A 24120-nucleotide genomic window follows, 5' to 3' on the forward strand; every position below is an offset into this window, starting at 1 on the left:
CGATTATAAATTTTGATTTGTCAGTGTATTTTCCATGGGGTCAAATCCCACTTTTACAGAGTAAGAGAGTGTATAACCTTGCACGGTACACGGCAACTAATGCTTACAAAGAGGCTAGGTAACACTAAGGTAAGCATAAACACGAGGACGGTACGAAGTTGTATTTAACAGGCTCGAGTATCTGTACCTCTACAATAATTTGGTTGCAGAGAGGTTATACAGACAGGAACTAGAATATTATTTTTTTAAATTCCCCAAGAGAAACGGTGCATTCAGAAATCAATGAATAAAAACACTTAAGTCTTCTAAGCATCCATAAGCATTGTGGCCACCATATCAGGGTATGATGCTTGATGTGGGCATACATCGATTGCAGAACATACAGAAAGGTCCTTAGACAGCAACAAATCTTTCTTCTTTGTTGGCACTAACCAAAAAAACCCCAAACCCCTTGCCTCACTGTGCATTAGTACTTGTTGATTGCCCTAAGCACCTCCTGGGAAAAAAAAAAAAAAAAAGTATTGCAAAGCCAATGTTCCACCCCTGAACATTGACACACAAACTGGAAGAGAAGATTTTATATAGACAGAGATGAATCCAGCACAAATCCATGACTGACACAGGAGCTGGTGCTTCAGCACCCACTGTCACAACAAGATCGCTCCAGCTCCATCGGAGCGAAAAGGTAGCAGACTTCAGCAGCGCTGCCATCCAGAACCGTGACAGCAAGCCAGGGCTGTGCCAGCTGATACAGAATTAATAAGCTATGAGAAAACGTGCTTAGAAACTGCATATAGAACAGACAAAGGGACATGAGTACTTGCACAGAAACGCAAGAAGATGCGCTGAAGCTATTTGCACATGATGCAGTGACAAGGGATTCATTAGGAAAAAATCTCCAAGACCTCTTACTTGAGTCCAGTGTTTCATTTGCGTGGTTACTTATAGATACCTGCTTATAGAAATTGGCATGCTGGCCTTGGTGTTGATTCCTTTCATCTCTAGAAAGCCCCTTCAATTCTTCAACACTGATCATTGTATCTTCATTACAAGCACGCAGACCTGTGAAAAGAAACAGACTCCTGTTGTTCATCAGGAACTTGATTTTATCATCATTTGGTTTAATAGCATCTCTTGATTTTATTTTTTTTATTATTAAAGAAAAAGTTAAGCAGATGCAAACACTTTAAAATTGAACCTCTGACTCAAAAGATGGGAAAAACCCTGCAGTAATATTTTCTTTAGGTATTAGTAAACTCCAGAATAAAGTCAATATAAAGGGCTGGTTTATTCCCTGATCTCAGCCAGCTTCACGAGTAAATCAACAGAATCGCATCAGGTAGGAATTTTCCCCGCTTTCGTGCTGCGCTATGAGAGTTTTGTTAATTACTGCCTGTACAACTGATTTAGAAGCTGAGGCACTGATAGGCCTCATACAAATTGAGTCTGAAGTCCATATTCAACGACAAAGTAATATGTCACAAGCGCAGCCTGACTTGCAATTAAAGAAGGTAAAGGAGAAGGGAGGGAAACTAGGAGCAGGAAACTAAGCATACCACTGGTTGTTCAGAGCCGGAAAGCTTCTGGGACGGGTCTGCCTCGTGAGGCGATGGCGGCAGGGCAGGAGAAGGATTGCCCAGCTGCAACAGAGAAGAACCACCTGGTGAGACTGGGGGCCTGCAGCTCTGCCACATTTTAAATGCCACACTTCAGGCTTCAAGCACATGAAATTTATCAGCCAATTTGTAAGCACTTGGCAACAGCTGAGCTTATAAATCCATTATCTGCATACTCCTTCCATGGCTTGCCTTATCATATGCTAAATACATGGGCCACTGTATCTGAGACTGCGTCTTTACCCACAGGACCGCCGCACAGCTGACAAGTCAAGTTAAATAGGAAATAAAGTGAATATTTATGTCTTCTGTGGGGTTTCTCATCTGCCTAAGTAACAGCAAAAAACACTTTAGTTTTTGAGGGCTAGTTATGCTCAGATCTAGGAGGGTGAGATGGAACACTTTACATCCCACATCTTCAAGAATACGATAATTAACTTTATATTGGCATTAATACTGAAAGTACTCTGACTAGAGGTCAATCTGACAACAACTGAGTGATTTTTTTTAAAAAAAAAAAAAAATGTTAAGTTCTTCCAGCTAACGACTTTAAGCTTTATTGCATTTCTTCTTCCTCGGTCAAAACTGACCATAATAAAATAGTAAAGGTCAGATGCCCCAAACTGAAGGAAATCAAGCCCCATGTGGCAAAAATTGCTGTATGAATATGTGTAATTAGAGAATAAAAAAAAAAAAAAATTGATTTCTTCACTGTAGAGAGACATTTTGCTTTTTTCCCCTTAAAAGGACAGATATGGAAATGAAACAAGAAGTGCTTTGTATTCTGTGTCTTTATTTGAAAGCCAAACACAGTAAGAAATGGAAGTTGGAAGTAGGGTGGCCAAGTTTTAAATAAATATCCTAAAACTGAGCATAAGGAAGAACAACAAAATCGTTTTTTCCCAGTTCTTAAAGGGCCCCTAAAGTATGCTAGTCAGTAGTTACCATCCATGACACACGGCAGCAAGCTAAGACAATGCAGTACAGCAGCCTAACGGGGGGAGTAACTTACGCACATGGAGAAAAGTCTACAGTTGTTTTTATTTCCCCTATGCGACAGTAACTGATGCAGTTTACAGACATTTTGTGTCATTAGGGTCTTACCATGCAGCATAGTCATTAGCATTTTTATTTTGTTCTGAGAGAAGCATGAGTCTGGGTGTTTCCATGCTATAATGGGTTTAAGAGTTTTGGGCTTTCAAATTCCAGTTATATGTGGATTAAACTCTAGGATACCTACTGTTGGTGTTAACAGAGGACGGGAGCTAATTAGTTTGTGCACCCTCTTATCCTGTGCCAGCAGACTGCGATCTATTATTGGGGTTCCATAGTCTTTTAAGAAGAGGTGCCCCTGGCGTTCATTAGCCTGATTTTAGGTTTTAAAAGAGGTAAATTTAGAACTGTTTTGAAGGAGGAGACATAAGAGAACTTCCATGCTCTCTTTTTGTTTTCCTTATTAAACTTGAAAAGCAACTGTCATTTCCTTTCCTCTCCTCACCCAGTCTTCTTTAATCATGATTGAAGCCCAAAACATGAATTAGCATTTGAAATCCAGGTTTTTGCCCTCAAGGATTTAAGGGATAAATGGAAGAAAAAACATTAAGGACCTGTTAACAGAACAAGAAGATATTTTCCTCTTCAAATGTTGTTTTGTGTTCTCAAGTGACACTTTGGAAAACACACATCAGATTCTGTTTCTTCATTTCCCTATATTACACATGCATTTTCACAGCCAGATTGAAGTGAAAAAATACTTTGTTTCTTGCATTTTGCTGTGAGCATGGATAAAACCGTTCCAAAAAGCAAAGTGCCTTCAAACTGGCAGGGAATGAATGGTTGGCAAAGTTGTCGAGGGTGATTTCCATATCAGGGAGTTGGCACATCTTTGGTAAGGCAGTTCTGAATGATACCATCCACACCTGCCAAGTTACTTCTATTGCAGTTTAAAAGATCAGGTGTGAGGTCATGCGAGCTCTGCATCTGCTAGAAGTTGGTATTTGTGGTAGAACAGTGTTTTATTATGTACACAGTTTAATTTTCTCAGTGTTTGTCAATAGCCAAATGCAATTCCGGGGGGGGGGGGGGGGAACCATGAAATCTATTTTCATATTTACATGCTTGTCAATCTATTATTCAAATCCCTTTATGTACTAAGTAGCTTAATCCATTTGCACTTCTGATTGGCTACTCAAAATTATCCTCCTCCCCAAATTCAGAACCTTTTCTAGTATGAAAAATATCCCATGCAATGCTTATAGGAACAGCTGCATCTCTCCTCCAAGTTGCTAGGATTATGTGCCTTCCTAGAGTAGTGTTATTTTGCTGTTACACCAGAGACTGAACTGTGGCTTAAAATCTTAAAATCAGCCCTTCTTATCTAGGAGTACCTTCTTTCTTTGACTAGACTTCTCTCTGAGATGTATCTTTTAATATTGACGGAAAGCTATGCATGAAGCCAGACAAAAACTTCATCTTTGCAAGTTTTTGGAAGAAAAAGAAAAATCAGGAGTCATAAGACAAGCATATCAAAAACCAAATCAGATTTGAGAAGTGTTTATAGGTTCCATTCTTCTTCCCTCCTTCTACTGCTGCTTACAGCAGAAATGAGATATGTCTTCCAACCTCCCGTATGCAGGTGGCTTCAATTTCAGTAATTCTCATCACTCCCTAAATAGTAGACAGCTTATTTCGAGTTACCTGAGAAACCCAGATCTCCTCCCAAAAATCAGGTCCTTCTATTGAAAAAGGTGTTAGGAGACTTTGGATCCACTTTGAAAAGCACCCTTCAAAATTCTGCCTCTTCAAATATTGGAGCTACTGGCTGTATCTGGAAGCTTGATGATTAAGAGCCATGAGAAGGTAGCACTAAATCAGTCCATCCCCAAAACCAGACAAATCAAAGTATATCACGTCTCTAGTTTTGTGGCATTCTCTTCAATTTCCAGAGCTCTCTCTTCTGGCAGAAGGTTAGTTACATATCCTTTCTAAGATTATTTTTTTATTTATTTTTCTGATACATGTCAAAAGCGTCCAGGATGTTCATTTGAAAGCTGAGATACAGCCTGTGATTTCTTGGTGCTGAAACACATTTAAAGTTTGGCTCAAAAACAGGCAATTTGTGCAATGAAATAGAAAAGGTAGCATTTAGCTTTATTCCTCTGCAAAACACCAGTAGCTCTGCATTTTAGTGAAAAGCGATATTGAGAAGCTTTTGGTTTTAATGCAGTTATTTCTTCCTTACTGGTGGAGACTTTGTAAGCCTGCATTTTAATAGTACCTGAAAAAAAAACCCTGAAAGATAAAAGACCAGATGAGAGTTATTGCGTTTACAATAACTACAAGAAAATCTCAAAAATATCCCACATAGCCTACACTATGTGTACCCCCTCTTTTACATTTACTAAATTACCAGCATAATGTCATTTCAAATCGGGTATCACTGAAATACTCCCTCAAGACTAAATTTAATGCAAATTTTTTCACAAAATGATTTATCTTCATCAGGCAGAAGGTCACTTCCTTCTGTTTGCCAGACACCTTTGGGAGATGGAAGAATTCAGATCAGAAAGTGTTTTGATGGAAAGGGGCAAAGCTGAAAGCCAAGCCAGAGAACAATGTCACAAGGACTGGTGTAGAAGGGAAAAACAACACAGCACTATCCCATTTTTCCTCCAGGTGTGTTTTCGTGAGTTTAAAGGAGTGTAAGTAAACCTTAGGTCTTGCTGAAACTCAGTATGGGTGCTGCAAGCCCCCCAAAATACTCAACAACTCCTGAGCACTCAGTAGGATAACGAACATCCTGATCAGCTGAAAACAAGAAACCCACACCAGTCCCCTAGTCTTCAGCAAATCTGGGGGTTCACTTGCTCTTGCTTCTTTAACAAAGGTGTCCCCCTCAGTGCTCCTCCTCCAAATATGAACAGCATTGATAAGAAACCGATGCCAAAGTGATCCTCAGCAGTTCTCATTGGATGCAATAAGGCGGTTATTTAAGTGAAATAGTGATATCACGTAAATTAACAATACTGAGCTAAATAAGAAAGTACTCACTGCAACATGGACATCTGTGTTGCAGAAAGTGAAGTGAGATCATTAAACACGTGTGATGCTTCATTCATCAATTCACAGTTAGAAGAGGTCTGAGAATTTGTTACCTGAAGTGATCTTGCACTTGACTCAATAAGCCAGGTTGGGATATATTTTGATCAACATTCAGTTGATCAGATCTTCAGGTTAATACTGCAGGTAACTCAGTCTAAATTATGAAGGAGAAACGTGCATAGTCAGAACGAAGGAAGCATTCAAGTCAATTAGAGCCCTCAAATAACACAGGGCTTACACCTAGCTGGGAGAAGTCCCAAAGGACATCTTCAGACGTCACCTCCTGGTTTCTTTCTTAGCATCTTCCTAAAAGAAATAATTTCAAATACCTGGATTTTCTTTAAAACCAGTAATACTTGCAATTCTTGTATTTTACTTGCTATTCTTTTATTTTACTTGCTTACTTAAGTCTCAGGGCTACCACGCATTTGCTCCCTCACCACATTTACAGATCGCACAGACTTAAACAGAGAGGTATATTTCTTGCTATAGTCTCTTTTCCATGGGAAATTCTCTTGTTGCTGCTTTTTTCTGCAATGCTTTAGTGCTCTATGATATTTAATAACTAGATTTACAATCATTACCTTTGCCACTTCTGTCAGACAACGTGTTTTGACGGCAAATATTTATTTTGTGTCTGCTAGATAGTTTTTCTCCAACCCCCCCTCCCTTTTTTTTTCTTTTTTGAGGCTAGAAACTTCCCATTTTATCTGTCTTTAAGGATATCTGCAGTGATACTTAAACCAGCTGCAGGTGTCATCAATGCTACTTCTAACTTGTTCTGTAAAACAAATGTATTTATTAGATTTACTTGTAGGAATTTGTCATCTCTTCCAATAGTTATTCCCTACAACACACATTTAATGCAAAGGAAGAAGTGATGCTTCTCCTTCTTGGAAACAGTAGTAAAACGAAAGAGACTCGGAGTATCTGCTTCACTTGTTGGAAACTTGAGCTTATGAGGATATCCATTTTCTGGAAAGTGGTACCTGATCAGTGCCTGTGATGTATATCAGGTCTCAGGCAGTTCAGGCTGACCTCACCAGCAATTCTGTTTTCCTCCCGCCCTCTATCTGTCCACTACAGGGCAGCGCTGAACCTCGTCGGTACTTAACCATCGAGGGAACCAGTACTTTTCCACATGATCTCTATCTTTGTAATGGCTGTTTGCTCTAAGAATTAATTAATTAATAATTAAATCAGCCCAGAAGGGTGTGGCGGTCACTGCAGTGCAGCTTTCTCATGTAGATGTTTGGTCACATGGAAATTCCCAACTTCGATGACACTCGATTTTACAGGTCAGCTTAGGCTGATCCTATCAGATGATCTCCCTGAATGATGAAGAAAGCTGTGTGAAAAGCCTCTACCAAGAAAGCCGATCTTCTAGTACTGGTCATAATCACAAAGACATAAAAAGTATTGCAAAACCAGCATACCCACTGAAGCACTGAGTATTTTCTAGTACAGTGTTCTTTCCATAATGTTAGATACTGTGACATACTCATTCTGGTTTTATTTTTTTTCTTTAAATCAGCAGTTACTTGTAAATGACATGTAGCATCAAAAGATAAATTAGAAGATAAATGTCCATTAGAACTCATAATCTTGAAATCTGCTTGATTTTAAGTTTAATGTACAGATTTAAGATTTTGAAGATCTTTTGACCTACATTGGTTCTTAGAGTGAATTATACTCATAACTACCTAATTGAAAAAGCTTCCTGTACTGAGTTTTGTCCCCGCATTCTTCACACAGCAGTTAGACTGTTTAGTACACGGGTAATGACCTCGCAGTGAAATTGAAAGGCTTTGCATGTGTTGGAAGATTAAGGCTGAAACCTTAGAAGCTGGGATCTGGACTCTCTAATCCACAGCAGCATGCTACAAACACCTTCTCCTCTTCCATGCTCTTCCTTCCCCTTTTTCCACTTACATCCCTATAAATAGTTCAGGACAGCGCAGCAACTAGGCAAGACATGGTGTAGCAAGTGACCGCAGAACAACAACAACCCATTTCTCTAGCAGGCAAATAAACACAAGCATACTACCTTCACCCGGACTAGAAGAACAAGAACAAATCTATAAATTGAGTGTTGTTACTCTTAAGGATGTGGCTAAAGCAGGCTACAACGTGACCTGTCTTACCAGTCTCTGAATGGAGAGCAACGGGAAGCAAACATGCATACACCTTAACCTGCAGCACTAAGCTACTTTGCCAGAATCTTTTGTTCCAAGTTTTGCAGAGAAATTAAAATATCAAGGCTCCACTCCTGGCAGTGGGTCTGGTGACCGAGTGGACCATGGTGCCCGTGTGGAGCTCTGCTGGTCTGTTCAGCGGCCAGCACAGCATTTACCTGTATGCGTTGGGTTGTAATTATGCAATGAACATACCCCCGTGTAAATCTGCTTCTTCCAGGTCTGTTCCGATGCGGCAAGGGAATGAGAGTATGTCCTGGTTTATGCCGCCTATAATTCAATAACTTGAGAAGATTACACAGGATGTATATCGGGGTAGATTTGGATGCGTTGTGCCTTCGGGAAGGTAGTTCACCCAGTTTGACTATATATTCACAGGTACAATTTTCCACAAAGGAAATACAGCTGGGCAGAATTCATCTCAGTAGCTTTACATAAGGATTAGATAAGACGTTTAGTAGAGGATTTGGGAAACACAGCAAACTCATAGGTATTATTGTAGATATGTTTTTGTGGGTTACAATCCCACTTTGTTCCTTCCTGGGTTTTCTGACTTTACAGAAGTCAGTAATAATCTTAACTTACAGGTATTCTTTTTAAATATAATTCTAGATTTACTGTGGCAGTGAAAGCATGACTGTAACTTCTAGAGCGTGTAAATTTATGAAAACAAGAACTTAGTGTTTTAACTGAGTAAAAATGCAGGACAGAGGGAGTTTGGTTTTGGTAATCTAAAGAAGTTACTACAAAAGCCAGCCAAGGATGTGAACATCTGTCTGCCACTGTTCCAGCTGTGCCAGTAGACAAGATTACCACTCCTAGTCACACAGCACCATCCCTTTGCTGCAGGTCACTGTCTTGCACGGCTCCTCACATGAGCTTTGCATAACTTATTTTAAGAGCTCCTATTTGGATAGTTTCAATTAACCAAGGTCACTTCGATGGAAATATGTAGCAGTCGTAAAACCAGCGCGGCCAAGAGGTCTGTGGTGGCATTCCCAGCCCAAAGGAAGCACAGCACAGAAGCTGGTGCACAGGAACTTGACTCTCCAGCCAGCACAGCCAACTCTCATGGTGCCTAAAACACAACAGCTCTCTAGCTCTGATTTGGGTTTTATTTATGTTTAATAAGGATTTCAATGCAGTGTAATAACTGCATCAAACAGAGATGGTTTTGCTCATGAAGATGAAAGTATTTTCAGGACCATTATTTTTTTTCTGAAAAACTCAGTTATTCTATGCTGTAGTTGTCTATTTGCTCCCAGAATTTTTAATACTTAAAATATTCTTCTCTACCCATTCAGTAGCTACGGCAATTTTAAAATACTTTAGGAGCATGAAACTAATAGTGGTGAACTTCAGAAATTCAGAAAACATTGACTATAAATACAGTTAAGCGATGCAAACAAAATGTGCTGCATTTCATTCATTTCCATATGTACAGTGCCTTTAGCATGACAAATATTAGAAGTCCATTTTACTTCATGTGTCCTGACTAGGTGAATTTGGGTTTGGTTTGAAACAGGTATTCATTACATGTATGCATATAGCTGTCAGTTTTTCCAACAGCTCTCAGTCTTTTCTCTTTTGTTATGTGCTTCACAGGCTGTATTCAATCTTCTGCCACTGTTGTCCTTAGCAGAAGTGTGTCCATAAAGGGAAGGAGCATTGCAGGAAAAAGTCTTAATTAAGCAATTCATTAGTTAATATTTTAAAAGTTGAGTTTCTGACTTACAATTTTCTGAAGGGCTGCTGACAATTGTCTGTCAAAGAGTACAAGATATAAAGAAAAACCCCTAAGGCTTTATTTTCTTTTTTATGTGTTTGTATTTTATTTTAATTTAATTTATTGTGTGGTAAAGCAAGAACCCCACAGCCCTACTTTTATGTCTGCCTAGAGGAACTAGAAATTCTACCAAAGCAGGTTTTCAAATAATCCTGTCTTGTCCCTCTCCTGGAAGGCGGGCGAGTGCCCCGCAGCACTAGTACGAGCTGTTTAAGAAACGCAGGCAAAACCGTTCAGTCCAGCAGTGCCCCGGTCAGGGAACACATTTTAGAAAATCCTTTTTGATCCTCCCTGCCTGCAACAGTAGGGGCAGGCAGTCCCTTGCACATTAATCCCCGGCGTGGGGACATAGTGTTACATTGCAGACATCTGGGACAGCAACCAAGAAACCTACTTCTTCGGCATAGAGTGCCCTTTGTCTCACTGCGCTGCCAGGATTGTGGGAAAACCAGAGCTCTTGCTTTTGGGTGGGTTGGTTTTTTGTTGTTTTTTTTTTTGGGGGGGGGATGTTTGGATTTTGTTGTTTTGTGGGGTTTTTTTTAAGTTCCATTGTCCAACAAGCCATGAGATCCTGTGCAGAGGCTTAGGATCTTCCATTCATCTTAGACCTTGAAGTTTGTTACAGTAGAAAACTAAAAGATTTTTCACAGTATTAGAAAAGATGTGTTGGCTGTTTGTCTCTAATGCTTTCTCCAGAAAAATCGTCAAATGTGTACGCCAAGTACAAAATAAAGCCCCGCATGCGTTATGCTAATTTACAAAATCAGCTTCTCAGCAGCAACAAAGTCTGTCGGCAAATAGTGGGATAAACAAAATTATCATGATATGGCATACTGAGAAAACTGAACTGCGTTGTAAACTTGTTGCTCTAATTCTTCCCTACCATTTCATTTACTCCCTATCCCCATCTTTTTATTCATGGTACGGGTCTAATTTTAGGATGCAAGCGTTTTGCTGCAAAAATTGCAGTTGCATACACAGCACACATTGGGCAGATGCTGTATACCCAGACACGTCTTTGGGGAATATTCCATTCCAAAACCAAATCATCTGGTGAATCCAAAGCCTTAAAACAGTAATTACCCTCCCTCGCTCTGATAGAATTATTTTCCTGTGTTTCTCAAAGTACAGCTGTCTGTCTTGCCCTTATATAATGAGAAGTGATACACTGCTTCATTACGTAGTTTGTTTAGGTATCCTTTACCAAGTCTCGTTGTTCGGAAGCGGGTATGTTAAGCTGTGCAGGCTTTCGTATTGCTGATGTAAAATTAATTCTGATACTGATCTGTCTTCCCAACCCCTTGTAAAGTCAACAAGAGCTGAACAGACCATTAAGGAAGCAACAGTAACAGAATTAACCTCTCTGTAAAAAAAACATTGGGGTTCTTTGATTGCAACTTAAGGACCTTCCTGCTCCAAAGGAAACTTTCTCTTATTCAGGCCACGACCAGTTCCCAGGGACTGTTGCTTTGCCCAAGCAAGTGATTTATTCACTCAGGCTAATAGGAGGCAGCAGGATTTTTATCTACCCTTTCATTTTTTAACTCAATTCCTTTTTGTTTATTCCCTCGCAGTCATACAGTCTTGTCACATCGTTACTGACAGGAATTACGCTCCATCTCAGGTCATACTGTCATTTTAAATCTGATTGTTAGAGCAAAGGAAAAACGAGGTCAATAATTGCTACCATTTTGTAGATAACTGACAGGCTACATCTAAGGTCTCCCTAGAGAAATCTTCTTTAATTACAAGTTAAGCTGATGTTCCCCTGTGTAGTAGGTAGAATTGAGCAGGATTACTTTTAAAAGGATTCCACCGATCTGCTTTGGTGACAGTTTCATTTTGAAATTCTGAAAACAAGCAAGAGGACGGATTATAAAGATACCGTTCTCGGGAGTGTACACGACTGACACATACTGCAAATTGGGCCACAGCAGCCGCCTTTCCTTTCCGTTCTTCTTTTAAGGCCAGACGAGTTCTGTTTTGAATGCTGCAATTGCCATGTATTATTTTAGTGATTACTTAATATAACTGTAAAGAACAGGAAAAAAAAAAAAAGAGTTTGGAAATTGTAGAAGGGAAATCCTGCAAGCAGTGATTCCAGAAAGGGAATTTTTAATCCTGGAGACAATGTGACACTCAGCCTTTTACAAGATAAAACAGTGAAGAATGTGTAACAGGCTGAATGCTTTCAAGTACTTAAATTATGAATAGATTTTGGGAAACCAAGTAAATATTAATGGGTTCTTAAATCACTTTCATTCTAACCCATGCAATTGTAGTGCAGAAACCTTCCAAATTCCTTTCTTTCATACTTAAAAAAACCCAAACAGCTGATTAATCTTGCAAAATCAGTTTCTCTCACAATGATATATGATCTGACAGTAGCGTCGCTGGCAAAATAGGACTTAGCTTATTTTATGTGAGAAAATATTTTCTATGACTGCTAGCAGGTTGCATAATCCAGAAACAAAGACTGATGTCTGAAATAGCTTACATAATTATAGTGTTTTCATGAAAATTGTTCTGCCTCTTAGGGCTTACTCACCTTTGGTGTTGATGGTGCTTCAACCTGGTTTGAGTCCTGACAGAAGCCATAAAGCAGACATTCCCCCACCGATGTTCTTATTCCCATGTGTGGGACGCGCGTGTGTAGCACTGAACAGGACTACAAAACCAAGCGAAAAGAGACCTCTTGTTAAACAAAACTAAGAATCCCAAAGCAGAAGGAGCCTAAATATTAGTGCCATACCTCCAGAAGTGAAAAGCTAGGAGTATGTTTGGTCCTCAGCTGCAAACAGCTCAAAGTCCCGTTTCCTACAGGAACACACCAATAAGTGATAAAGCTTAGGAGAAGAGTGTTTCTCCAGAGTCTCTGGGCTGTAAAGGCCTCTCATGCAGAACGGAGGTGTTCAAAAAGCACCCACTTCTGAAGGTAACCCCCAAAGCCAGGCAATCCCATTTCAGGAGTTTTACACCAAGTAAAATTCTGCGTAACTCGCTCTGCAAATATAACTACACTGAAGCAATACACGCCAAGTTTAGTTTTTTTCTTCATGTATTATTATAAATTTTGCAGTACATGGCAGAACCTGCTGTTCTACTTCAGTACAGCTAGAACCTAGTATTTTCAGAGACACATAAGAACTATGATAGTTTGTGAAGCCTTATAGTACCAAGAGTGAAAACCCAGTATTTTGGAGGGGGGAATAAAAAAAAATAAAAACAGGGTATTTTTTTGTTAGTTAGGAAGAGAGAATGTAAACACACACACACAAAGCTTTTACAGTTTGATCTTCAATTATATGACAATTTTTTAAAAAGGTGATTGTTAGGAAAGCCCAAAAGTAAATTCCAATTTTTTCCTTTCATTGCATTGCGTTATCACCTATTGCATTTCCCAAAACCACCTTATATGTGAGAAAGAGAAGCATTGCAGCAGCAAGGGTTGCCTATAGATTCACATCTGTAAAAAAACAGAAAAAAAAAAATCATCATTGAGGGTAGATATTGCAGCTATAGATAAGGATGAGATGGGTTACAGCTGACGTGGGGTGTGCATCTGCACTGTGGTCACAGGATGTGGTCAGCACGATGGAGTGCAGATGCGTTGTGCGAAAGACCAAGCATAGCTGGTCTCCTTGCTTTGCGCTCTCATCCTGAGGTGACCAGCTGAAGCCTTGCTTGGAGCTCAGAAACCTGAAGCAGGTGTGCATCCTGTTCCTCTCCAGGACTGCAAGCAGGGAAGCCGAGCCCAAGAGGTGTTTTCCTTCCTGCGCCATCAGAGGCGATTCCCAGAGAGGGCAGGTTTGCCAGTAACAACGGGTCTTGGCACAGAAATCAAAGGTGTTGAACCCACAGGAGAAATGTGCTCTCAACTTGGTTTTGCTCTGTCCTGCTAGCTTTCTGTCAGCATTCAGCACATTGACCCAGAGCTTGTGGTTGTTGCTGGATTTCAAACTCCCCTATCAGAGGCAACGCTGTGTCTGCACAGCTCTGCGTGTGTCTTTTTCCACTATGACCGACTTAAGCGTGGCTGGAAACTGGGCCAAGATGCGGAAGGGAGATGGGGAAATATGTCACTTCTCCCACCACTAAGCCCTCTTCTGCTCCTAGGCCCCTCATCCTCTCCTGATGGACAGTGCCATTTGTGTTACACTCAGCGAGGAAGGTGCGTCGCTACCAACAGCAGATTGCATCAGGCACCCAATTTCAGTCCACACAAAGAGAGGGAGCCCCTTGCACAGTGCACGCTGTTTTGGGGGCAGGGAGGAAATGAGCAAGCTCACCAAGGGCTCTCCTTCTTCGGTGTGAGGGCCTACGAGTGCCACGTGGGCGGCACAGCAAAGGCTCTGCCGTTAGTAGGCCACTGTTTCCCTTAATGCCCTCTGTGTATAATACCCTGAGAGCCATAAGATTCCTAAGCAGGGGGTTGTTAAGGGAGTTGTGTCCTCTGAACCTTATGTAGGCCACCCAAACTCACACTCCACAGAGGGGGACGGAGAAGTTTCTCAACTTTCAAGCCACAAAGACATCTGCTTCCCTTTGCTGTCTCAACAGTACAGAGTCTCACCTGAAAGAAAACACTTTTATTTAAAACACTGAGAAGAATACTAAAGATAGCACAGGAACAGATACCATAGGATGGGGTTGGTTTTCTACTATTAGCTACTTTAGCAGAAATGGCAATTAACTCAGGGCAGGTCTGTGGCAAGTCCCTTCTGGACTTAATCGTTTCTGTGGAAGCCTCCAGATCTGCCCCACGGGAGCTGTTGGTTTGAGACTCTGTGCTGTTTCTCCACCCTAGGCAATGAGGAGGGATGTTTTTTTGGGCCCACAGTTGCTATTGCTTTAATATTCCAGTCTGGTTTGGGGGGGAGAGACACCCACAAAAAAGCACCATCAGCAAAAGCAGAACTGCATAAAGGTGGCATCATTCACCAGAGATACACGGAGACCACACGGAAACTTGCTTTAGGTGCACATTAACCACAAGACCGCTTTCTAACTCCCTGAAGAACAGAGGGAGGTTATCAAGAGGAAAGACTTCTGCTGAACTGTTGCAATCAACTCTGGCAGGCAGCGAATATTTTAATATTGAGGATGATTTTGAGATTACATGAAATAATGAAGAAAACTGATACAGAAGAAAGAGGCATTCTGAAATACTATTCCTGAACATTCAGGGAGCAGCTGGTGGGAGAACCTAGTTGAAGAGCCTCACCCTTCCTTATGGCAGAGCATGTTTGGGACCTCCTGCCTGCCTGTACTCCAAGGAAAAAGTAGATTTCAAGACTGCCACTGCTTAAATATATAGTGGCCACACCTCTAAACCTTCAGGCCCCAAAGAAACTCTTTGCCCTCAGAGAGATGTGCAGATACCTTCCACAGACCTCAGCATACTGGGACTCACAGACAAGCTATGGGAGGGAGCACACAGAACTCTGCTCTCCTTTGCTATCAGGCAGCGTAAGGATAAGAAGAGATCCGACAGAGAATTGCCTTTCCTTAGGCGATTAGCTTGAGAATAGGTGGTCTATATAGTGTCACTGAAGGCACTATGCAGGGTGCCTTTGGAACCCAGCAGTACCTCAAAAAAACACTAACAGGAGAAAAGAAGTGGAAAAAGAAGTGTTCCCTGCACAGCTAGTCCTTACAGTCTGCTGCAGGGCACGGGCGTGCTGAGGGTGCGAGTTTACAATACAGGACAAGATACTATTGTCCTTGTTTTCAAACACTAACAGGCACAAATGCTGCAGTCCCCAGTCCAGACTGGGGCAAGGAATATTTTTTTCTGAGTCCTCTTCGTGGGTCTCACAGAGAGATTCCTGTTTGTTTTAAGATTTTTCTACAAGCCTGGGCCCAATGAAGACAACTTACAGTAAGAGTAAGTAATGAACAAAATACTATTCAGTTTGGTTTCTTTCTTTTTTTCTTCTTCTTTTTTTAAATAAAAAAACCCCAACAACTGACTGCAACTACAGGATGAAAGCAGCAGTTCGAGTGATGCTTTTGTTTCCAGAGGTAAAGCAGAATGGCTTTGAAAATAAAACCACAGCAAATGGCTAACATTAAGTTGAAGCAAACTAAGAAAAAAAAACCCCACCAGGCTAACATTTATGCTTTTAAGTGCCATTTTTCTGGATTCCTTTTCAAAACTGCAGTTTAAGTCTGACACATCTCAGCACCATGACACTAGATTTTTGCTTGGTTGAAGCACATATGCTAGGAAACTACAGAGCCCTACAAAAATGCTGGCAAAGCAGGTGTGAATGTGAAGGAAGAACTAGCTGCTGCACCGGGCTGTTTGTTGCCTTTATTCCTTCAATCGGGGAACTGCTTTTTCAGTGTACCTATGCCCAAAATTTAGAACCCAGCTGCCACACAATGTTGGAGGTTCCTAAATTCTCTAGGCGCTCCTGTTTCCAGTAGTAACAGCACCTGTATTTCTGTATATAACTACACTGGTCTGAGCACCTAAACCCTGGGATCATCCTTGAGCCATGCCTTCCTTGCCTTCCCTCCCCTGTGGGACATGGTCTCCTAAGCCTGGGTATCAGATTGCCACATCCAGACCTAAAACTAGGTACTTGTGATGCCGCCAAACCCACTACCTTGTAATTGCCGTTAATTCAATGTGTACAGCCCTCACCTGTTGTATTGGAGACCAAGCTTCAAACTGCTCTTCTACCCAGCTTGGCCTCATATCTCACATCTTTTTATGTCTCCCCTAACCACTTGGGCTGGCATGTCCTCCCCCCGTCCTCTAAGCATAGCTAGTCATCACTAGCACCAAAGAAAGGGGAAAAACTGGAACTCAAGTCATTTACCTCAATTTCTGGGTTCTAGTTCCTGCTCAGACATATAGTGAAGCATTTCTTAGGTGGGGAAGAACTGAAGAAAAATAAATTCCAGAGTTAACTGCTAGTCTAAGGCTCAGAGCAAAGGGAGGATACAAGATGAAAGCCCACTGACAGATTAGTAGAGGGCAGGGGCAAACAGCTGTACCGCAGGAGCACCTGGCACCCTGCCTGCTGCTTGTACACAGCTACCACCACCTTATCTTGGCTGTGTTTGCAAGGGGAAGGACTTGTGTAGGTAACGCAGCTCCAGAAACAGTCACTGGCTCTAAGCTGCAAGTAAGAGGCTTAGGTACTACCCTCCAGAAAGGGAGATCCCATACCCTCTCCAAGCCCATCTGTCTGTGCAGCACAGGGATCCAAGTACCCACATCTCATGCCTTGCACGAGGAGCTCAGACATCTCACTTGGGACCACAGAGCTCATCAGGACACCTCAGCACCACACACCACGACACTGCACCCCAGACTCCTTTGAAGATTTAACTCTTCCTGGCAAGATATGTTCAAGAATGCAGAATTTAAAAAAAAAAAAATAATCAAGATGACATTGAATAAATTTGGTTTGTCTGTGAAAGTAGCATCTTTGGGCGTGTTCCTGGTAGCTTAGGCAAGCCAAACATTCTGCTTCAGGCTTGATGCGGGTACCGCTAGCAGCCTACCCCTTTCCTGCAGGCAATGATATACCAAGTGGTGAATTTTCTGAATAGCAATAAGAGAACCTTTAGACACAAGTGCCCTCACTTCAGAATTACAAGGACATAGGAGAACCTAATATTTCAGAAAAAAAAATATCTACTGCCACATAGACAGCCCAATTTCAGCAATTGTTGAGAATAAAACCCCTGGCTACATTTAGCTATGTTTTTGCACACTTACCAGACTTTACATCCTTTCATTCATTTTTCATGTCAGAAATTGCTATCTGGTCTTGTGATTGAGGAAGGCACCACAAACATAGTATTTTCTTGCAGGTGGTGTAACCTGAGCAGCTACTAAGTCAAAATCTGTGCACCTCCTGCAGCTATCTTCCCCCTCAGTAACACCACCATCAACTCAGCTTTCTCTGCAGTGACTAAATCAGCACAGGAGAAGGTGTTCAGCGCTTTTGGCTGTAATCACTGTTCAAACAGCTGTTCTCAATCCCCTCTAGAGGAAACCAGCCTATCTGATGACTCAGCTTCCCCCGCTGACTTACTCCACGAACTACCAGCCTTGTGCAGGATGCCAACCTCCGATCGGTAATTTCCAAATACAGACAAAAATAACCCTCCGCTGCAAAGATACTGCCCTTTTTGTTACAAAAAGTGCTGAATTTGGTAATATCAACTGGAAAATGTCCAGATATTTGCACATATACATGCAAGCTTTAGCAGTAGAATAAAGCATATATTGCACAGTATGAGAAAATAATAGGAATAAAATATGATCTGGTTGAAAAACATTGAAAATCAGACAAATTGTTTTCAGACCAAACATGAGTCTTACTGAAATCTTTTAGAAATACCATGTGTTTCTCAAGCACAAGCAGTGCTATTCTTCATTACCTTCAAAGCTATTCTTGAAGTCTTTTAAATAATTTACTGACCAGAATAACAACATCTTTCTCTCCTGGAGTGCTTACAGTTTATTGTGAAAGCTTTTAGAAGAAAGGAAATAGGAAGAGAAATATAGGAAGACCATCCAATTTCTATTTTCTGTGCTAAAGCTGGAGCAGCTTTCTTTTGTTTTTTCTCCACCATAATGTATTTTTCAAAGAGAGATTTTTGCATTAAATAAAAATGTATTATACAACTTGCATTTCCAAAACAAAGATACAGACCTCTCTTCTCTTGGAACTCATAATAACTATATCTTTAGATGGAGTCTTTAGTGTCCTTTCTGTTAGCTATTCCTGGTTATCTTCTGCAAAATAGTAGCATTACCAAACATTGTTCACATATTATATGGGCCCGAACCACTAGCCGAACTTCCCTTGCTGTTGTACGGCTTTGCTTTGGTCACTTCTGTGACACCCAATTACGTGCCTTCTTAGGACAAATCCAGTTACAAAAGTCTGCCAGCTTCACAATGCTGCTTGTTAGGAAGGAATCGGGCAGTGAGATTGCTGCTCTAGCAAAAAAAATCCCAAGTGGATGCACCTGACATTGTCTTAAGAGCCCTTCAGCCAGCCCAGTTTACCACAGTCAGAGGGCTGTGCTTCTACTGGGAGCTCTGGCAGCATAGCTGTGGTGATGAAGTCTCTGTAACGTAGCTAGCCCCTAATCTTGGTCAGCCATCAGAGTTGAAAGAATGTGCCAGAACACGGGACACAGAAATTACCACATCAAATAAGGCGTCCAGTTTCTGTTTCTTGAAACGATTAATCTGAAATGCTGAAAAATATGTGAGATAATGTCCCTTCTAGCTAATTTTTTCCCCTCCCTGTACATCCATAGGACTTAGCATCAGTCTCCTCCCCCAGCTAGTTGTCTGTTTCTCTCATGAGCTCACTCCAGCTCGTTCCTATTCTCAGCGAGATTATCTAGCAGCGAGTTCCACATACTAATTATAAATTCCCAAAAGCAACAGTTTATTATCAACTTCTGGATGTTCTGTCTCCCAGTTTCATTGAATATCCCCCTTGTTCTAATGGCGCAATACACAGCAATCTCTGGCTCACCTTTCCGCCTTCAGCTTCATCTTTCTCTGCTGCTTTCTTTAGGGATTGTTATACATATATTTCCCCTACAGATATAATACAAATCACAGAAGATAAAGATGACAAAAATGTAAAAGGTAGTCTGAAACAATCTGTTGATAAAAAATTGTCCCCCATTGTACATCTTTGTTCCAGATTAAATTTAAGTGCTCCAAGCAATAAAAAGCTAAAAAATTAATTTTATGAGCAATTACACCACAGTTTTGAGATTTAACTTTGACTTCCCTTTGCTTCATTTCATCCTCTATTTCAGCCATTCTGGAGCCAACACTACGGTTTTCCAATACTTCTTTAGTATTTGTATATTCAAATATGTGCAGGCATCTAAAATACCTTTCTTTAAACATACTGATAAATTCAGATTAATTCCAGTACTGCTCAGTCACTGACTAATTATGGAACAGGGAGCTTCAGGGAATTAAGGAAAAATTGTCAACTAAATAATAAAAATCACCATACAGTTAATATATGTATTTTGTATCATGGTTGTTTCAAGTATCACAATTACTTCCAGGAACTGCATTGGAGAGCAGAGGCTGGCGCTGATTTCTGGTTTTTGTTTGAAGCCCGAAATAAGATCTCTTTTTATACAGAGTATTATAATTTCTGTATGGCTGTGTAAGAACAAGTAACAAATTATCCTGAAATTTTGAGATACTGAATGACATTCAACGCTTATGCGTGAAAAAAAAACCTGCAATACAAAAGGTTTCCAGGTAGTATAAGTAAGAAGGAATGCAGTTTATTCATCTGTAGGAAGTTCATTTCAGAAAGCCATTTAAAATCCACATAATCAAACAAAAAGCCTCACAAACATATCTCACCATGTATGCCTATATTTAACAACAGCCTTTTATTTGTCTTTTAATCACAGTTACTGTCTGTAAAAGTACTTTATGCACATGAAGAACATATTGAATAGGAATTCTCATCCCAGCTCAGAAAAGCCAGGTATTGCCGTCTCTGAACTTTTAGGAACCTTTAATTTTGGAATATCCATCCTCAGACCTAGGACTTTTATGGTGGGCTGCCTAGCCCGTTGGTGGTTGTCCCTGTTCCCAAAGGATCGAACAAGTTACTTTGGCTATAAACTCCTTGCTTCTAGACTGTGGTTATTAGTTTGCTAAAGTAGTAGTTAGGAGATTTTTAAAGATTGTCACTGGGAACAATAGCTGACAGGGTCCTGTCCATCCACATGCTTCTGTAAAAGAAAGGAGGTTTTTCATGCTTATATTGGATGCAAGTAGCCTGCTTTTTATACCTGTATAAAGAGAAACTTAATCGCTTGAGACAGTGTTTTCAGTGAGCAGTAGACAATGCCTAAATATCATTGGTATTTTGACCAATCGAAGATACTTTCATACCTGCACTGTTTAGATAGCACGTACATAATTTTTGTATAACTTATACTACTTATACTTTTACTAAAACTATTAGGAAACCAGTAGATGTTGGTCTCTCAGTGAAGACCAACACTAACAAAGATATATATATACATATGTCCTGGTTGGCACAGAATGAGAAGTGATTTTTCTTCCATACCTGCTGAGTTTGAAATAGTGTTTTTAGTGCAGTCAGCATGGAAACAGTAATTCACATATGCACACCATGCTACTCATTCACTTATTTCCATTTCTGTTGCAAAAACATTGAAACTCATTAGCGATCTCTATGTTGCTTTATCATCATTGGCATTATGCTCCCTCCCGATCTTTCCATTTGGGTATTTGATTTCCCCAGATGACCTAATGTCTTTTTAGTAGGTGTAGGTAAATAGATCTTCCACAAATCTGTCTGAAATCCTGCCAATCTGCTAGCATTGCCAAGGCCCAGAGCGATGTCCTGTACAACAGAAGGAAAAACATGAAATACACGTTAATCTTTAGCCTTGTAACTCAAATACCTTCATTGATAAAGGCTATTACAGTGATTTGCCAGAGAAAAGTGAGTTGTCTGAGCATGCGGTTTTGTTTAGGCTGTTTTTATTTGCTTGCCTTTAGAAATACAACAGATCGTGTTGAGCAAGACATTTTAAGGACATGTTCTAAAACCCAGAAATACGGTATGGTCTCTTGTAGCAGTGATGACAGGAAGGTGACAAGACTAGTCACACAAAATGACCCACCTTTTTTTAAGTACAATTTTCTTTTTTCCCCCAAACTATTAGTACTAGTATTAGGTATATAAACAAATGTATTTTCTTTAACAACCTTGTAAATCTGTATCTTGTAAATCTCTATTTTTGTTCCTGTAAACTAAGATAAGCTGTAAAAAAGCTAAAAGGGAGGTAAATGCTGGGACATTCTTAAGTATATTTATTTCTTCTGCTGCACCTCCAAGAAAAACATCTGCTCTCAAATTACCAATGAAAGCAAACCAGGCACTGAATTGATCCACTGCTAATTAAGATAGACTGGAACAGGGCTGGGAGCTGGTACAAGTCCCCACTGTGTCATTTAAGCACATTCATAAGGAGGTAGATTTAACTTTAGACTGGTTCATCTACTCAGCATGCTGTCTGCTCATCCTAGCCACATGTAAGAGGTCAACTGTCACAAGCTGGATCAATGAAAACAGTAACCTATGCAAAAAGCAATCCTGGTATATTTTGCAGACAATGCCAAATTGGGCGGGAGTATTGGTCTGCTCGAGGGTAGGAGGGCTCTACAGAGGCATCTGGACAGGCTGGATTGATGGGCTGAGGCCAGTGGTATGAGATTCAGTAAGGCCAAGGTCCTGCACTTGGGTCACAACAACCCCATGCAGCACTACAGGCTTGGGGAAGAGTGGCTGGAAAGCTGCCCGGCGGAAAAGGACCTGGGAGCGTTTGTGGACAGCTGGCTGAATATGAGCCAGCAGTGTGCCCAGGTGGCCAAGAAGGCCAACAGCATCCTGGCCTGTATCAGGAACAGCGTGGTGAAAGAAATAACAGGACTAGGGAAGTGATTGTCCCCCTGCACTGGTGAGGCCCCACCTCGAGTATTGTGTCTAGTTTTGGGCCCCTCACTACAAGAAAGACATTGAAATTCTGAAGTGTGTCCAAAGAAGAGCAGCAAAGCTGATGATGGGTCTAGAAAACAAGTTTTATGAGGAGTGGCTGAGGCAGTGTTGTTTAGCCAGGAGAAAAGGAGGGCTGAGGGGAGACCTTATTGCTCTCTACAACTACCTGAAAGGAGGTTGTAGCGAGGTGGGGGTTGGTCTCTTCTCTCAAGTAATAGGCAATTGGACAAGGGGAGGTTTAGATTGGATACTAGGAAAAAATTTCTTCACTGTAAGGGTTACCAAGCATTGGAACAGGCTACCCAGGGAAGTGGTGGAGTAACCACCCTAGAGGTATCTAAAAGACATAGACGTAGCACTGAGGAACATGGTTTAGTGGTAGACTTGGTGGTGTCAAGTTTATGGTTGGACTCAATGATCTTAAAGGTCTTTTCCAACCTGAACGAGTCTCCGATTATTTTTTTTTAAGTCTTCATTCTTTCTCCTTAACAATTATTCTACAATTCTAATTCTTCCATCTAACTGTTAGAAGGATTCAGTCCCTAATTTCCATTTCAATGCAGCTGAGAGTAGATTTGCCTACAATATTTTAATATAAAAGGAATAGACATGGTTTATGATTTTGTTCTTTACATGTAAGATTTGTTTATGTAATGTAAACATGAAAGCAAGTAGCTTTGCATGCTCATTCCTACAAGTCACTTGAATCCATTAAAGTATTTTTTCCAAAGCAGTCTGTTAAGTCTAACCACAAAACCATCGTGCACGGGAGTAGCTCTGTTTCAAATTAATGCAGCAGGTAGGCACATCACAGACAGAGCAGTGTGGCATTCCCCATATAGGACTACCTTTGTCATGAAATAATAGCAGAAAAACGGCATAGCTCAAGGATGTAAAAATGGAAGCAGTTCTTTTGCACAGATCCCACACCTGGAATCAGAGCCACCTGCTATGACAGAAGCCATCCTTAGGCTGCTGAGGAAATTGTTTGAAATTTTTCTCCGGGGGCAGTAGTCAGGACCCTTTCCTAAAAGCTAGTTTAGTTTCCCCAGTGCTGCAAAGTATCAAAAATCTTTTTGCATCATGAATCATCAGTTTAATTCTCTTCTTATTCAGAGTAAGACCCTTAATTTTTTTTTTTGTTCATATATATATATACACACATATACACACCCACTTAGTTTCATGGGGTTTGTTGGGTTTTTCTTTAAGACAAGATGAACACGGCAGCACCTTGCAGAGACAGACCTTTGCAGCCTGGGATGCTGCAAAACCTCTTACTGCCACATATTCACAGAAAATCTGTCCTCTTTGAACATCCTGAGGACCAAAACGTAAGAAGGGAAGAAACACAAGGGGCTTGGGAGTGCCAGGAGCTTCTCCCTGCCCAGACCATAACCCAGCCCCAGCAGGGGAACACACAGGCCAGGACTGGACTTGCCAAGGGCAAAGGTGGTTCTTCACAAGGCAGGTCTGCTAATGGTGGCTGCAGCCCAGGCTGGCATGGAGATATCTGGCATTCAAAGTCACACACAGCCCTTGGCAACTCTTGCCCTGTGGAGATGCTCAGTGTCACTCTGTGTCTTTCTCCGCAGCTTGGCTGCATTGACTGAGTGCTGAAATTAATTCATCAAGCACAGCAGGGCAGTGTTGGAAGGAGTAGAGGAAGAAACTGGCTGACCTCAGGCTTGTGGCAAAGAGTTGTTCAGGCACCGGCATGCAGGAAGCCACTGACCAGAACTGGAGTTGGGGAAGAAGTACTTTGGAGAGACCACCACATCCGACTGAGGGAAGGACTGTGTTGATCATGGCTAAGCTCCCAACTCAGTCACAGACAGACACAAACTTGCTAAGCTTGCCAG

The sequence above is a fragment of the Charadrius vociferus genome, unplaced genomic scaffold (genome assembly GCF_000708025.1).
Source record: "Charadrius vociferus isolate BGI_N301 unplaced genomic scaffold, ASM70802v2 scaffold444, whole genome shotgun sequence".
NCBI lineage: Eukaryota > Metazoa > Chordata > Aves > Charadriiformes > Charadriidae > Charadrius > Charadrius vociferus.